The sequence below is a fragment of the Solanum stenotomum genome, chromosome 2 (assembly GCF_019186545.1).
Source record: "Solanum stenotomum isolate F172 chromosome 2, ASM1918654v1, whole genome shotgun sequence".
NCBI classification, from domain to species: domain Eukaryota; kingdom Viridiplantae; phylum Streptophyta; class Magnoliopsida; order Solanales; family Solanaceae; genus Solanum; species Solanum stenotomum.
This window is the reverse complement of record NC_064283.1, coordinates 13,741,137-13,758,220: the sequence shown is the minus strand read 5'-3', so window position 1 is coordinate 13,758,220 and position 17,084 is coordinate 13,741,137. Positions and strand designations below refer to the sequence as shown.

Below are 17,084 nucleotides of genomic sequence, written 5' to 3'. Positions count from 1 at the left end.
TATGAGTTATCAACTTTACTATAAAAATTATAGCATGCGATTCAGATTTAATTGGAGTTTCAATGTAGATATATAGCACCATCGATATCCAATAAAGAGATCAAACAGGAAAATTAACAAACGAAAACGAAGAATCGTATAACAATATCCTTGAAGGATAATTAACTAACAAATCAAATCACTCTCATTAAAACATACACAAAATACTTTAATCATAGTTTATTAATGAGCTTACCTTATGTACGTCAACACAAGGTAAAGAATCATGAAAATAGTGTAATAGTATTCTTTACAATATTATCGATGTATATAAGTTCAACTCGCCTAGAATATTTTTGAATCAAATAAATACGTTTATTGATCAATATTAGCACAAGGTAAGGCAACTGAAACAAATTTCATTAATTAACCAGAGGGGTTAATCTTTTTCTTATCATTATTGAAGGAGGAGGTGGTAGCTTTCACTATTTTGTTAACAACCATTGCCTTCACTGATTTCTTATCTTTTTTTGGAAAGACACTTCCATTTTTTGATGGGCCATCTTTGCCCTTTCCATTATTTTCCATATCTTTGTTGATAATATATATAATTAAGTAAATAAAACTGTGTCGTTCTCTGTAACAGCTTAAGTTTTTAGATGAAATGATCACACAGTACTTCAACAATCTCTTCTCTTAGTACTTATGAATATGAGGAAGTGTATTAATGCTTTGTTGCTTTTAGCTTGTGATGTTTTGAGGAGTTCATATGTTAAGGTATTTATAGGAGTTTTGTGGCTTTTGTTTATGGTCATGAAAGTTTTCATGTAACTTTGGTTGAATTTCTGAGTAATTAGCTCATGTAAGATTAAAAGAAGATTGTTGATTATTTCTTGCATGGAATATGTGTTTGTGTGAGTTTTTGGGGTTTTTAAATGGAAGCCTGTGTGTTATTAAAAATTGAAAATATATTACTCCTATTTACTCTCTCCGTCCATTTTTACTTGTCCACTATAGTATCTTGGGATGTCCAATAATACTTGTTCAGTTTATAAAATCAATGTCATGTTGTGTCTATTTTACCTTTGCTATTAAATACTAGTATTTATTTTTAAATCTTTAGACAACTTAACTTTAATAAGGGTGATTTGGTAAAATTACCCTATCATTTACTGCTTTTTAATCCTTGTGCTAAGTCAGTATAGTGGACAACAATTCTTGAACATAATAATTTATTATTACATGGGGTGTGCGTATATATGTGTGTTTTGGATTGGATGGGAATGGGTTTGTGTGGGTTTGTGTGTGGATGAGTGAATTAATTTTGATTTTTTCTATTTATTAATTTCAATTAACGACCTATGAAATTGTTATATATATATACATTTCTTGGAAATGAAGTACTCCGTATTACTCATGATATTAGCTTATTTTTAAGAAATAATTAACCACTACTAAGGTTTTGGAAGTGGAATTTCATTATATTTAAGATTTATTAACTTTCAAACTTGTTAATTAATTTTATAGAATTAATCAAATGGTAAATTAGTTTTACTTTTCCGTGTCATTTCACTATCTTCATTTTCATAATTGTTTTTTTTAAGGGGCAATGTGTCCCTATCATAATTTTACATGAAAAATATCTTAAAGCTCAAATCAGCTAGATATATTTTAAAAGATTTATTAATGGCATAAAAGAAATTCATATGTAAATAATATAAGATTTAATTATTCACAAATTTGAGGATAAGCACTAAAATTGTTGATTCAACTTCAACTTTTCATGTCTATTACATTAAAAAATTGAATTGAATACGTATATGACATCATTAATTGAAAATGTATCCATCCAACACACGTTGTTTCCATGGCTGACGACTTCTTTTTGTTTTTATCTATTATACCATCAATTAATCACTTTGAAAAAGGTAATTTTTTTTGAAAATCTTATATTTTGAATTTATCCACTTCATAGGGGTAAAATGGTAAACTCATTATGTCAATCATTGTTTTCTTAATAGGTATGCCAATTCAAAAGTGGACAAGTAATTAGGGACGGAGGGAGTATTTTTCTAAATTTAAATTTTGTATTCCACGTCCGATATATTTTCCTCTTTACTATCCAATGAGATTATATGACTTTGCTTTAACCCGCCCCACTTCACGTCACATATAGTTTTTGGGAAAATTGTATATAATAGCAAACTATTAATTCAAATTAAATGCTGTAAATATAGTTTGATTTAATTGTACCTCATAGCAAACTGTTGCTATTTCACCTCACTCCTGGTGAATCTCGCTCGCCACTCTCGTTCTCTCCCTCGCCTCTCTCATTTTTTATACAAACGCAAGTGTATAAAGTGCGTTTGTGTTTGTATAAAGCGCGAGAAAATTGTATATATACATATATTTTTGTTCCCCTCTCTCCCCTCTCCCAGATCTCGCTCTCCCCTCTCCCAGATCTCGCTCTCTCACTCGCCTCTCTCACTTTATACAAAAAACGCAAATTGTATAAATTGCGTTTGTGTTTGCATAAAGCAAGAGAAAATTGTATATATACATATATTTTCGTTCCCCTCTCTCCCCTCTCCCAGATCTCGCTCGCCACTCTCCCAGATCTCGCTCTCTCACTCGCCTCTCTCACTTTATACAAAAACGCAAATGAATAAAATGCATGAAAATTGTATATATACATGTATTTTCGTTCCCCTCTCTCCCCTCTCCCAGATCTCGCTCGCCACTCTCCCAGATCTCGCTTGCCACTCTCCCAGATCTCGCTCGCTCACTCGCCTCTCCCACTTTATACAATTGATCTTTTTGTATATGTATACCAAAGCAGATTATACAATTGCTTTCTTTTGTATATGTATAGCGAAATATATATATTTATGTTTGCTATGGAGCGCAATTATGCAAACTTTGCTATAGCATACAAATATGAATTTTGTGTTTGCTATATGTGCAAGTTGCTCATAGTTTTTTTATTTTTCAACCCGCTCCATCTTGGCATAAACCTGCCCACATAGATTTTTTCAATAATTTTTCTTTTTAATTAAGTTTGATATGAAAAATAAAATTATTTTCTCATTAAGTTGTATTAATTTAATTGATAATATAATTTAAAATTTTATTTTTTAGAGATCAATTAGAAAGCATGTGAGAAATTGTATTAGTTTTGATTGAACTATTTTCATTTACTATCTTCAATATTTTAGTTACTTCAAAGAAACTTTTAATTGATATTATAGTTTGAATAAAAATAATGAATTTGTCATGAGATTTGTGTATTCTTACTTGTGAAAGGTGCTCTATCACTCTTATATCATGTAAAAATTTTAAATTAAGTTTGAACCCACATAAAACCGTCATAGACACACAACTTGCCCCGCATTAGTTTAAAAAAAATATTTCAACATGTCCCGCACAACCTTAAAATCACCTCACCCCACATCCGCCCCATTGTCATCTCCACAAAAAAGGTGAAAATTCAAATAGCAAATCAACTTAGCTACTAAAATTCTCCAAAATTTGAGTACACTTTTTTTTTTTTTTTTTTTTAAAAAAATAAGTTAACAACTCAATAATACGATTTAAAGAGTCAAAATAATAAATTAAAACGGAGACTAATATTACAACATACAACGTCCTTGAAGGATAATTAACAAAGGAAATATCACCCTCACAAAAATAACAAAATACATACACAATAGTTTATTAATGAGTTTAACTTATATACATCAACAATATCATAAAAATTCAGTTAAACCATGTAAACATAGTTCTTTATACAATAGTATTATTGATGTATATAAGCTAAACCCTAGTAATACAACAGAATCAAAACAACAACTTTATTCAATAATATAAACACAATCCAAATAGTTAAGGGACTAAGAGGAGGTGCCAGTAGATGGGTTAATTTTTTTCTTATCATTCTTGAAAGGAGACAACATAGTTTGGCCTATCTTTTCAACAACCATTTCCAATCCTTCACTGACTTCTTATCTTTCTTTGGAAACACACTGCCATTTTTTGATATGCCTACTTTGCCCTTTTCATTATTATTCTCCATATCTCTTAAAATTAATTATGAATATGAGGAAGTGTAGTGTATATTGCTTTGTTGCTTTAACAATTGTGATGAATTGAAGAGTTTATATGTTAATTAAGGTATTTATAGGAGTTTTGAGGCCTTTGTTTATAATGTCATAAAAGTTTTCATGTAACTCTGGTTGAATTTCTATGTAATTAGCTTATGTATATGTGTGAGTGTGGGTTTTTGGATATTTCTGAGTCAAAAAAATTATAGTTTAATGATTTTGTTGTCCAAATAAAAATGAAAAAAGATTTAATATGTAATTTTCATAACTTGAATGACCATCCAAGAAATTAACTCTGGTACTTGAGCTAGGATATTATGTATTTATTGTCCAAGCTAAATTATCAAAAACTAATTTTTTTCTTGAAATGGAATATGTGTTTGTGTGAGTGTGTTAATTTAAATTACTGAAAACTAATAGGTGTTTGTGTGTTGGAGGGGTAATAGATTTGTGTGGGTTTGTAAATTAATTAGGATGACTTTTATTTTAATAATAATTCATGTGTATTTATCAATTTTCAGTTGACGATGAAATTGTTTTACATTTCTAGGAAATGTTCAAGTACTCCGTAATACTTATGATAATAGTTTATTTTTTTAAAAAAAATACTTAAACCAATCAAAGAGAAAATTGATTATACTTTTCCATGTAATTTCACTATCTTTATTACTAGTTTTGCCTCGTAAAATATATAAATTCTAGTTTTTTTTTAAAAAAGGAAGCACGTACCTATAATAATCTTAGATGACAAAAAAAAGTTATTTCTACAACCAAAATATATAAATAGAAATGAAAATAATCAAAGAAAAATAAAGTAAGTATACAGATTCATTGTGTTTTTTTTTTTTAAAAAAAACCAATACTCTTACACTTGTCAAGGGTTTGGATTAATTTGTCCCAGGACACTGTTTCCCAATATCAGCAATCAATATTATAAAATTTTAGCAACAAACAGAGTAAATAACACGACACTTGTTGTTTTTATTTGAAAACTTATGCCAAGAAAAAAAGAAGAAATAAAAGAATTCTTTTTGCTTTTAGTAAGAAGCAAATTTCGTTTAATATTGTGCCAGATGAGGTGAAGCCTCTGAGAGAATTTATAGTCATCAACAGGTACGATGGTGACTATTGGAAAGGGGGTAAATTTAGTTTCTAACGAAGGCAGATACCTTTTTGTTCGAAAGAAACAGGTTCTTTCCTTGTAAATTTTAAATAATTCTGCAAATTAATAAATTAATATTAATATCAGGACAAAGGAAATAAATTAGTGAAAACGAAAAATAAGTTTGGTCCAAAAATCCATCAATTAATCACATCTTTAGCCAAAGTCAAGTTGAGCGATCACAATAGTACAAGAGATCGTCGCTCTTTTTAAGTAACTAAAAGAAGTATTTCTTTTTAAAAGCACAAAGATCTACTCTTCAGTACTGAAGTTATTTATGAAGAAGAAGAAGAAGAAGAAGAAGGAGAAGGAGAAGGAGAAGGAGAAGGAGAAGGAGAAGAAGAAGAAGGAGGAGAAGAAGAAGAAGGAGAAGAATATTTTTGTTATTCAAATCTTGTGTAGTTACATTGTAGATCTCCTCTTTATAGTAGTTGTGATATCTAATCACACTTAGCTATCCTAACCGACTTACACCTAATTGTAACTGTCTTAACTAATTAATGGAAAGTTAGTTACACAGTAACAGTGGTTAGGGAACACATATGGAGGACCAAGTTCACACATTTGATTCTGTCTTGTTCTTCTCATTCTCAACACTCTCCCTCAAGCTAGAAAGTGAGAGGACGTTCAAAACTCCTTGCTTGGAGCTAAGATGTTGAAGTTGCACTTTTGTGAGTCCTTTAGTGAGCAGATCATCTGGTTGATCTTGTGTAGGAATGTACTTGGTAGACATTAACCCTTGTGTGATTTTTCTCTTATAAAATGACAATCAATCTCAATGTGTTTAGTCCTCTCATGATAGATTGGATTGGCTGCAAGTTGCATAGCAGCTTTGCTGTTAGTGTGTATGTTGATATGTAGTGAAACTTCAATATTGAGTTCCTTCGTTAAACCTTTCAACCATATAATTTCTGTTACAGTGATTGCAATGCTCCTGTATCCAGCTTCAGCTGAACTTCTAGAAACAGTTTTTTGTTTCTTTGACTTCCGTGAAACTAGAGACCCTTCATACTGCACAAAGTAACCAGTTATTGACCTTCTTGTTAGAGGGCAAGAGGCCCAATCTGCATCACAATAAGCAATGATAGTATTCTTTGAGTAACTGGAAGTAGTAGACCTAGTCCTGGTTGGTTTTTCACATATCTCACAATCCTTAATGCGGCAGTCATACATGACTTCTTAAGCTGTTGTAGAAATTGACTTAATGTTTGAACCCCATAGGAGATGTCAGGCCTTTTCATGGTTAAATAAAGTAGTTTGCCCACTATCCTTTGATAATCTCCTTGATTAGTTAAGGGATCATCTTCTGTCATCTGTGTCTCTTCATCATATTGTTTGGTAGTCAATTTGGAGTTGGTATCAATTAGATTTCTAGCTGATTTAGCTGCACTTAGACCAGTTTCAGAAATTAATTCTAGTGCATACTTTCTTTGATGCATTAGAATGCCTTGCTTTGATCTAGCAAACTCAATATCTAAGAAGTACCTTAACTCTCCCAAGTCTTTCATTTTTAAAGTTTGCTTCAACTGATCCTTTGTTTCTTCATTTAGAAGTAGATTACTTCCAGTGATCAACATATCATCCACATAGATGAGAACCAAGTATCATACCTATTGTTGTCTTCTTGATGAATAAAGAGTGATCATATTCACTTTGTTTGAACTCAAATTTCAGTAATGCCAGAGAGAGTTTTGCATTCCATTGACTTGGTGCTTGTTTTAGCCCATAGAGGGATTTAGTGAGTCTACACACTTTATTCTCCCCCTGACTCTTAAATCCCTGAGGATGGTCCATGTAAATCTCATCAAGTAGGTCCTCTTGTAGGAAATCATTGAACACATCCATCTAATGAATGTCATTGCCTTTGAGCTGCAATAGTTAGTACTGTTCTCACAGTCTTCATCATTACCGCTGGACTGAATGTCTCCTTATAATCAATTCCTTCCTTTTAGCTATAACCTTTTGCTACTAGCCTTGCCTTATATCTCTTTATTTCTTCTGTGCTCTTATATTTGATCTTATAGATCCATTTGCATCCTATAGGCACCTTTCCCTTTGGAAGAGTAACTACTTCCCATGTATGATTATTTTATAGTGCATCAATCTCAAATTGCATTGCCTCAACCCACTTAGGATCAGAAACAACTTCTTTGTAGCTTGTAGTTTCTGTATTGGCAGAGATATTAGACAAATATGTTTGATATGAATGATTTACCTGGTCATATGACAGGTATTTGTCCAAAGAATATGGAGTATGTTTAGCAAGGAGAGATATAAAATCTTTCTTCCATAGTGGTGGTTTTTTCCCCTTGTAGATCTTCTATTTTCTTCTTGTTTCACCAATGGACCTGTTTCAGGAACCTGATCTATATTAAGTGCAGGATTAATGGTTTCCGCAGACACCTCCTCAGATGAACCTGTTCTTTGATCCTGATCAACAATGATTAATTGATGTGGTGATTTAGTGACAGAAGCTGGTTGTCCATCATTTAAACCAGTGAACCTGATGTCACGCTCCGAGCCTACACCCTGGACGGGACCGGCACCCAGAGACCATTTCTGGCCCCAAGCGAACCCTTGGCCTGGCTTTCTTAACTCAGCGGAACCTAACTCAACAGAAAACTCAATGCAAACGCAAGGTTACAATTACAACTTAACTTATAACATCTTGCCACAAAGGCAACTCGAGTCTCAAAATAGAATATTTACATTTATACATAGATGAGAGACTCAAAACTAACTGACTGACTGTCTGTCTAAGAAGCCCTTAAAATACTGAGATGGATGTTGGGACAGACCCCGCAACATCCTAATAAAACAAAAACTAAGAACACAAAATAATTGAGTCCTCCGGAATGCAAGGAGGCTCACCACTGACTCTGGAGTGCTCAGCTGGATCAACGACGTGCAAGATGTTGATCCGGGGTACCTGTATCTGCATCATAAGACGATGCAGGCCAACTGGCATCAGTACATGTAATGTACGAGTATGCGAGCTGGAAAACTAAGCAACATAGGCTAGAAGGGAATCTGGAAGAAACTGAAAAGCTTACCTTGCTCAACTCAACTCAACCTGACTGACTTCTTTCAATATAAGGCAATTTAAAACAAGTGCGATATAAAGAAAGACTGTTTAAAATATGCTATAAACTCTATGTGTATACAAGGATACAATAAGCCTGAGATGTATATAGAAATACAATAAAACTGATGTATATAAAATACAATAATTTCTGTGTATAAAAATACAATAACTGCTGTGGGAGTTTCTCTAACCGACAACCATCACGTAAGAGCTATAGTGATGATACAGCGATTGACCTCACGCTGCCAGAACATCTTATACCCGGCCAAAGGTATAAGACCTGAACTGCCTAATGGATCCACTAGTCTAATCTGGAAAGGATTCATCTAAAAAGTATGATCATTTTCTACCCATGGTGGCTAACATGGTTCTATGGGGGCTGTGGGTTCTTTGAACGCTCCCCCAATTCGGTGCTCGATACTACTCCCAAAAATGTACTGGCTCTTATGTTTTTAAAACATATTTATTCCTGCTGATATGAGATAATTACTCAAAACTAGCGCGAAGGCTCTTTGGAAATCTCAGTTTCCAACCTTGTTTAAATGTAAAGACATTTCTTTAAAACTTCTTTGGGAATACATAGTTCCCTAATAACTTTGAGAAATGAACTCAACTTTAAACTCTTGACTCTTTACTCTTTACTTGACTTGCAACTTGAGCCTTAGAATGAAGTTAAAACGTTCAATAAAGACTCTTGAAAAGCTTGGAGGACTTGCTTGAACTAACTTCTTAACTTCTAAGCTTGACTTCTAATTTCACTTGACTTCTAACTCGACTTGACTTGGAAACTAACTTCACTTGAATTGGAAACTAACTTCACTTGACTTGGATTCTGAATTCAAGGGTAATGATTTGTGTTTGGAAAGACCCCATGATGATTAGGAATAATTTAGGACAGCTAGACTTAAGAAAAATTTCGAAATTTAATTCTGAAAACAGATCAGATTCTATTCACAGAAGGAACACAGCTGCAACGCAGACTTGTTTCCCTGAAAGCAGCCTTCCTTTTCTCCTTCATGATGCCAACTCTAACCGTCTTAACTTCAAAGGTTCTTTTACCAAACACTTGGGGTCATAAACCCCTGAACATACAGTGGATTCCACTAAAAAACACAACTAAATTCTGTCCCAAATCAGCAAGAACTTCAACAACACAACCAACAACTTCAACAACCAAAATAAATCTTTTCTTGGAATTAAAAACGAGTTGGTGTGTGGGGGTATGAACCAACCAGCACTAAGGATCATAAAATCCCTCATTATACAATATATTTCAACTCAAATACGCAACCCAATCATGTCCCACAACCAACAATAACTTCCACAACACAACTAACAACATCAACAACAACTAACAACTTCAACAACTTCAACAACAAATCCAATCTCTTCTCAAATCATAAAAAATGAGCTTGGTGTGTGGGGGGAAAGGATTAACCCACACTAAAGACTCACATACCTTGATAGGTATCACCCCCGACGAAAATCCACGATGATCTTGACGAATCTCCTTGATCTCCTCTTCTTCTCTTCTTCTTCTCTTCTTCACTCTCAAGAACCCTAACTTTCTCTCTTTTAAAATGGGATAAAATGATCCAAATCAGCCTAACACACAATATAACCTCAAAAGAAATGATTTGTGAAAAGACCAAAATGCCCTTAAATTTCCGGACGGACTCCCTGCCAATTGCCCCAACTTTCAAAGGGCATAACTCGCTCATACGAACTCGGAATCGAGCAAACTCGGTGGCGTTGGAAAGATCGTTCCACAAGCTTCACAACCATAACTGGAACTACTCCTAACTCATCCTGAGCTAGGAGTTAAGACTGTTCAAAGTTGGCCAAAAACTCACTGATTTCCACACTTAGCCAAATTTCCAGATTTTTGAACTTAGCCAAATTTCCAAATTCTGGACTGCCAAATTTCCAGATTTTAAATTTTGCCAAAAATGACTATTTCCAAATTCAAGCTTCTTCATATTCATTTTAAATTGTTGGATGTTACACTTGAACAGAGGTGTATGTTGTTGATCTTCTGTTTTGAAAGGAAATATGTCTTCCTTGAATATTACATCTCTGTGTACAAAGAAAACATAAGAAGTTAGATCATATAACAAGTAACCTTTTTGAGTGGTTGTGTAGCCTAAATGAACAACCATTATGGACCTACTCTTTAGTTTATCAGGTTCTTGTATAATTTTAGCAAAACACAAACTGCCTAACACTCTGATATGTGACAATGTAGGTTGTTTTCTAAATAACTTTGTAAAAGGAGTTTTGTTATTAATAACATGACTAGGAATTCGGTTTATAATATATACTGCAGCTTGAACACATAAACCCCTAAACTTAATTGGAATGTTTCCTTGAAATCTAATAGCTCTTGTAAGCACAAGATTATGCCTATGTTTCCTTTCAACAATACCATTTTGCTGATGAGTATAAGTACATGAAGTTTGATGTACTATGCCTAAAGAAGTAAACATGGTTGAACACACATTATTCAAGAATTCTGTACCATTATCAGTCCTTATGCACTTAATAGTTTTATCAAATTGTGTTTTTAACATGGACTAGGAATTGTTGAACAATGGTACACATATCAAATTTTAGTTTTAACAGAAAAACCCATGTATATCTAGACATGCCATCTACCACGGTAAGAAAGTTTTTTTTTTCATCATAAGTGGAGGTTTTATAAGGACCCCATAGATCCATGTGAACTAAATCAAAACATGCAAAACTTTTAGAGGTGCTAACTGTGAAATGTATCCTTGTTTGCTTAGCACAAGGACAAATAGTGCATTTATTAAGTGTCTCAGTTATACTACTTAAATCTGATGACAACATTTTCTTTAACATGCCCACATCTTCTATGCCACAAGTCTATATTTAGTTTAGAATCTACTTTTAGTAATGGAATAGAACAACTAGTTGCATTATTGACATTTCTTGAACTTGTATTGCTTGACAGTATGTATAGTCCACCATCTTCTTTACCAATAATTTTCACCTTCCCATGTGAGAGATCCTGAAATATACAGAAGTTAGGAAAAAAAGGAGAAGAACAGTGCAGTTCCTTAGTGAGTTTAAATACTGATAAAAGATTAAATTGAAATTGTGGTACTTGGAGAATTCCAGTGACCACATCATTGTTAGGTAGGACATTGGAGCCAATAAACTCAACTAAGGAAACATCACTATTGGGTAAATGTACTTTCTTTGGTTTATCAACCTTGCAAATAGTGGACTTATTTAAAGAGTTCAAATCTGACACTATGTGATTAGTAGCACATGTATCAATAATCCAACAAGGAATAGAACCAATATTGGTAGTGGAGTTGAAACAAGTGTTTGTACCTGATCCATTTCCTACTACATTAGTTGAATGAACTTGTTCTGGAGCTTTGTTTAGAAACTGGAGCAATTGTTGATATTGATCCTTTGATAGATGACAAGGTTTTAATTGATTGTTCCCTCCATTTGAAGTCTGCCATAGTCACTTGCAGTGAGTTGAGTAGAATGATCTGTAGTCAGATCTTTGTGAGGAACAGGAACCTATTCTTGAGACCCTGTACCTTCCATCATTGCATTATATGAAGTGTTAGGTTCTTTATTTTTTAACCTAAAATCTTGAGGGTACCCTATTAACTTGTAACACATATCTCTAGTGTGATTCTTAAGCTTACAACAATCACAATACAGATTCCCAACCTTCTTGACCTTCTGAGTACCACCATTTCTTGAGTACATAGCTAACTCATACACTTGTTGTCCAACACTAGGATTAGAACCTAATATTTCTGTTGTAGCCACTACTGATTTTTTACTCTCATCAGACATAACCATTGAATATGCTTGATTTACTGATAGTAGTGGACTCATCAACAAGATCTAAGACTTTGCTTGTAAGTAAGAGTCATTTAACCCCATAAGGAACTGAAATAATTTGAGTTTTTGCAGATGTACCACATACTCTTTGGATTTGTCACATTCACATGAGGGGGTAGGCACCACAACTTCAAATTCCTCCTGCAGTCCTTTCAATCTTAAGAAGTACACAGACACAAAACTTGTTCGTTGAGTTATAGTGGCAATCTCTTGATGTAAATTGAATGTTCTTGACCCATCTATCTTGTTAAACCTTTTATACAGATCCTCCCAGACATTTTTAGCATATGTTGCATACATGATGCTTCCAAGAAGCCCGTTCTCTACAAAATTCATGAGCTAGGATAATACAACAACATTCACCCTTTCCCAGATACTTTCTAATCCTGGAAATTTATCCTTTGGGCATGATCCATCCACTAATCCTATTTTATTTCTTCCTAACAGGGCTACCTTTATCGACCTATATCACATAGAATAATTCTCAGCACCACTTAATTGAAAAGATATGATCTGATTTCCACTTACATCAAACTAGTGGAGAAATAGGGGATGATTATAATCAATAGCTGAAGTTGGATTTCTAGTTCCAGCTCCTGAACTTGATTCTGCATTTGAGCCAAAAATTGTTGTAGCATTTGTGCCGTTCGTCATTGCGTTTCTTTGCACACTTGTGATCGATCAATCTTAGCGGAATTGTTGATTGATTTATTCAACTAGGAATACCAGTTGATAAAGCTCTGATACCATGAAGTTATTTATGAAAGAAGAAGAAGAAGAAGAAGAAGAAGAAGAAGAAGAAGAGAGAGAAGAATGAGGAGAAGAATATTTTTGTTATTCAAATATTGTGTAGTTACATTGTAGATCTCCTCTTTATAGTAGTTGTGATATCTAATCACACTTAGCTATTCAAACTGACTTACACCTAATTGTAACTGCCTTAACTAATTAATGGAAAGTTAGTTACACAATAACAATGGTTAGGGAACACATATGGAGGACCAAGTTCACACGTGTGATTCTGTCTTGTTCCTCTAAGTTATTTTCTTCAATTTCCCAACTCACATTACAACTCATCTTTTATCGTTCAACTAGCTAGATGTGTTTTAAAAAATGTGCACCAGCTTGATGTCCCCTGAATTTTTTTACTACTTACTATATTCATAATTTTCATTGCTATTATATATGTTACTTTATTAATATTGCATTGTTGCGTATGAAATAGAAGTATTGATAAGATAACCAATTTTTTTTTAGCGTTTGTAAGTGTTCCCTTCGGCATTATAGAATGTGATTTTAATATATAATACCTTAAATTTTCACCTTATTTGAAAATAAAAAAGTGACTAGTCCACTTAGTATAAAACAAAAAAATTAACAAAGAAGTAACATTATTGGGGAGGAAAATTAAATAAACGAAAATGGAGACTATACAAACATACAACGTCCTTAGCTTGTAGAATAATTAGTATCACAAAAATAACATAATACTAAACAATAATTTATTGATGAATTTAACTTACATGCATTAACAGTATCGTACGTAAGAAATCATGTAAACATTCTTTATAATATTGCCAATGTATATAATTTAAACTATCGGAATACATATGAATTACATAAATATTTTATTCAATAATAATACCACTATCCAAAAAACACAAGTTCATTGGGACTAAGAATAGTTGGTGCCATAAGAGGGGTTAATCTTTTTCTTATCATTCTTGAAAGTGGATACCACAGTTTTGCCTATCTTTTCAGTAACCATTGCCTTCACTGATTTCTTATCTTTCTTTGGAAACACACTTTCATTGTTTGATGTGCCTACTTTGCCCTTTCCATTATTCTCCATATCTCTTCTCTTACAAATAATTAATTAAATATGAGGAAGTATAGTGTATTGTTTTGTTGCTTTATGTTGTGATGCTTTGAGGAGTTCATATATATGTTGAGGTATTTATAGGAGTTTCACCTTATTTGAAAATAAAAAAGTGACTAGTCCACTTTAGTATAAAAAACAATTAACAAAGAAGTAGCATTATTGAAAGAGGAAAATTAATAAACGGAAATGGAGACTCGTATAACAACATACAACGTCCTTAGCTTGTTGGATAATTAACTAAAGAAACATCACAAAAATAACATAATACTGAACATTAATTTATTGATGAATTTAACTTGCATGCATCAACAGTACAGTAAGGAATCAAGTAAATTGTGTAAACATTCTTTACAATATTGTCATTGTATATAATTTAAACTATCGGAATCCATATGAATTACATAAATACTTTATTCAATAATATTACCACAATCCAAAAAATCAAAAAACAAGTTCATTGGGACTAAGAGGAGGTGCCATCAGAGGGGTTAATCTTTTTCTTATCATTCTTGAAAGTGGACACCTCAATTTTGCCTATCTTTTCAATAGCCATTGCCTTCACTGACTTCTTATCTTTCTTTGGAAACACACTTCCATTCTTTGATGTGCCTTCTTTGCCCTTTCCATTATTCTCCATATCTTTGTTGATAATATATATATAACTAGTAAATAAAACTGTGTCGTTCTTTCTAACAACTTAAATTTTAGATGAAATGATCACACAGTACTTCAACAATCTCTTCTATTAGTATTTATGAATATGAGGGAGTATATTAATGCTTTGTTGCTTTTAGCTTGTGATATTTTGAGGAGTACCTATGTTAAGGTATTTATAGTTTTGTGGCTTTTGTTTATGGTCATGAAAGTTTTCATGTAACTTTAGTTGAATTTCTGAGTAATTAGCTTATGCAAGATTAAAGGAAGACCGTTAATTATTTCTTGCATGGAATGTGTGAGTGTGGGTTTTTGGGGTTTGAGTAAAAAAAAATTGTTGTATGATTTTGTTGTGCAAATAATAATTAAAAAAAAGTAATTTTCGGATTGTTAATTTTAATGTGAAGTCATGTGTGTTATTAAGAAATTGTGTGTGTGGATGAGCTAGGAAAATAATTTTCATGCTAATTTAAATTACTGAAATCTAATTTTCTATATAGTTTTTTTATTTATTATTGCATAGTTGTGTGCGTTGTTGGGGTAATAGGTTTGTGTGGGTTTGTAGATTAATCAGGATGACTTCTAATTAATTTGTTATACATTTCTAGGAAATGTTCAATTTATTTTAAAAGAATAGTTAACCAATTGAAGAGAAAATTGATTTTATTTTTCCATGTAATTTCACTATCTTCATTACTAGCGCTTTGCCTTGTAAAATATATAAATAGTAATTTTTTGTATAGGAAGCATGTCCCTTTCATAATCTTACCTAGAAAAGTATCTTAAATCTCAAATAATCAGCTAACTAGGTGTGTTTTAAAATATATATTAATGGCACAAAGAAATTACTATGTAAGTAATATAAGATTTAATGATTTCGCAAATTCAGGGATAAGGACACTCAAATTATTAATTTCAACTTCAATTTTTCATGTCTATACCTTTGCTTGAAAACTTTATGCTTAATACATAGAATACTTTCTAAAATTAACAATTAATGTAATTTCTGGTTGGATTTCTAAGTTAGTGTCACGACCCGAGCCTACACCCTGGACGTAGCCGGCACTCGAAGACCATTGCTGGTCCCCAAGCGAACCCTCATCATGGCTGACTACAAGCGGAAAACTGATTCAAGCATACAAAGCTTAAAAACTGAAATAAAAGTTCATAAAACTTAAATACAAACTTTAAGTCCAAAGAAAACTCTGTATAATAGAATATATACAACTCACCATAAAAAGGCAACTTTAGTCTTTAAAACATTTAACAAAATAAATGAATACTTCTAAAACTCTACTGTTCATCTATGAAGCCTCTAAATGACAATGATGGAAGTGTGGACAATACCCACGACCTCCTAACAACTGAAAGTAAATGGAATCCTCCGGAAGCAATGAGGCTCACCATAGCTAATTCGAACTTTCGGATGTATCAACGAAGCTCTTGTTGATGATCCTGAATACCTGTGTCTGCATCATGAGAAGATGCAGGCCAAATGGCTCAGTACGTGGAATGTACGAGCATGTAAGGGGAATTCTAAAACATAAACATAAGCTTGAAACTTGATAAAAAAGAAACATACTTGCCTCTTTTCAATCTTACTCAACTCAAGGAATACTCCAAACTACTCAAACTTACTCAACTCAGAAGTACTCAAGGATAAGATACTTAACTCCAAGATTAGATACTCAACTCAAGGATATGATATTCGACTCTGGATACTCAACTCTGGATACTCAACTTTGAATACTCAACTAAATATGACTGAACTCATTTCAATATAAAGCAATTTAAAACAAGTGCAATATAAAGAAACAAAATGTTTAAAAACATGCTGTCAAATCTGTGTGTACGCAAGGATTCAACATAACTCTGAAAAGTATATAAATATTCAATAAACTGATGTATATAAAAATACAATAACTTCTGTGGGAGTTTCTCTAACCGACAACCATCACATAAGAGCTATAGTGATGATACATCGATCTACCTCACGCTGCCAGCGCATCCTATAACCGACCAAAGGTATAGAACCTGAACTGCCTAATGGATCCACTAGTCTATTTCGAAAAAGGTTCATCTAAAAAGTATGACCCTTTTCTACCCATGGTGGCTACATGGTTTATGGAGGCTGTGAGTTGTCTGAACTCTCCCCCATATCGGTGCTCAATACTACTCCCAAAAATATACTAGCTCTTATGTTTTAAAAAAACATACTTCTTTCTGCTGATTTGAGATAATTGCTCAAAAACTTAGCTCAAAGGTTATCTTGGAAATCTCAGTTTCCCTGCTTGCTTCATTTAGAAAGCTATTACTCTTTTCTGAAAACTA

The 17,084-nt window shown here is 32.9% G+C and overlaps 1 long non-coding RNA gene across 1 annotated transcript in view; it reads left to right on the top strand.

The window, feature by feature from the left end:
• Positions 1-342: 342 nt before the first annotated feature.
• The window catches only part of LOC125854207 (uncharacterized), a 137,686-nt gene continuing 120,944 nt past the window's right edge, over positions 343-17,084 (top strand). The window contains exon 1 of the long non-coding RNA XR_007445389.1: positions 343-377. This is a non-coding gene — a long non-coding RNA (uncharacterized LOC125854207). The remainder of the gene's footprint in view (positions 378-17,084) is intronic.